The following is a 641-nucleotide window of genomic DNA, read 5'->3' on the forward strand; positions in this document are numbered from 1 at the left end:
AAAAAAAAAAAGAAAAAAAAAAAGATATTCAACCAGGACAATATATTGAATATTCATGATATATGTGCATTGACTGAGGCAGGTTTTTACTTTGCCATTAAGTTTCCTAAAGGCCGTATCACTTGGTTAGTTTCGCAATGCCTTCCAACGTGGAAGTATGTTAACAAGACAGATGTAATAATAGTTGCATTTGATGCGTTTGCATTTTACTCAAAAATGTTCACTGAAGTGCCCACATGGCACGTTCCATGTATTATACATAATGTACACTACCCTTTTGGGTTCTGTTCTGTTGAAAGAAGTCTCTTATGCTCACCAAGGCTGCATTTACTTGATCAAACGTCTAGCAAAAACAGTAATATTGTGAAATATTATTCACAGGTTATACACATATAAGTTTTTCAGTCTGGTTCTCATGAGAGCACCCGGAGATTTGGTTTGGTACTCACTGTACATAATCTCATTAAGATTAACTATAAAAGTAAAATAATTATTAATAATGATAATAGTATTATTGCATTTATTTATTTTGTAATTCAATAATAAGTGTGATAATACTATTGTAGTTAAAAATAAAACTGAGTATAAAATAAAATACAGTTATTTTATAGTACGCTTACAAAATAAAACGCTAATATATA

General features: G+C 29.8%; 1 protein-coding gene across 1 annotated transcript in view; it reads right to left on the reverse strand.

Annotated features, from left to right (window-relative positions):
• The window catches only part of LOC107740553 (activating signal cointegrator 1 complex subunit 3-like), a 169,846-nt gene that overhangs the window by 163,023 nt on the left and 6,182 nt on the right, over window positions 1-641 (reverse strand). The window lies entirely within an intron of this gene.

Source organism: Sinocyclocheilus rhinocerous, unplaced genomic scaffold (genome assembly GCF_001515625.1).
Source record: "Sinocyclocheilus rhinocerous isolate Xijiao unplaced genomic scaffold, SAMN03320098_v1.1 scaffold1939, whole genome shotgun sequence".
NCBI lineage: Eukaryota > Metazoa > Chordata > Actinopteri > Cypriniformes > Cyprinidae > Sinocyclocheilus > Sinocyclocheilus rhinocerous.